The sequence below is a fragment of the Lupinus angustifolius genome, chromosome LG01 (genome assembly GCF_001865875.1).
Source record: "Lupinus angustifolius cultivar Tanjil chromosome LG01, LupAngTanjil_v1.0, whole genome shotgun sequence".
In the NCBI taxonomy this organism is placed as follows: domain Eukaryota; kingdom Viridiplantae; phylum Streptophyta; class Magnoliopsida; order Fabales; family Fabaceae; genus Lupinus; species Lupinus angustifolius.
The window spans coordinates 17,939,343-17,939,780 of NC_032009.1; positions in this window are offsets into that span (position 1 = coordinate 17,939,343).

A 438-nucleotide genomic window follows, 5' to 3' on the forward strand; every position below is an offset into this window, starting at 1 on the left:
GTTGGATTTACGGTTTTATCATGCTTATTTTCCTCTTGTATGTAATGCGTATTGAATAACTAATAATTGTTTTTGGAAAATCAGTATTGGGAAACTAATGTGAGTTGTAACTTGTAGTAGTACAAATTTATTGAAATTGCGGACCCCGGTGTGCATATGCCATTCACGTCCATTTAACTATACATGTATGTTTGTGTGTGAGATGGTGATGGCAGTTTTGCTTTCTAGTGTATCATGTACCTTTGCCTCAATATTCACGGTGATGGCGGATTTCCAGGTTTTAGTTGAAACTCAATGATTAATTGACAATGAGTATATGTTTTGTAGGTGTTGGAAAGTAAGTCCTACATCACATACCTCATTATCTCGGGAATTGTTTAAATACATGTTGGACTACTTCTCTCATTGCCAATTGGTTTTAAGATGAAACCTTAACAC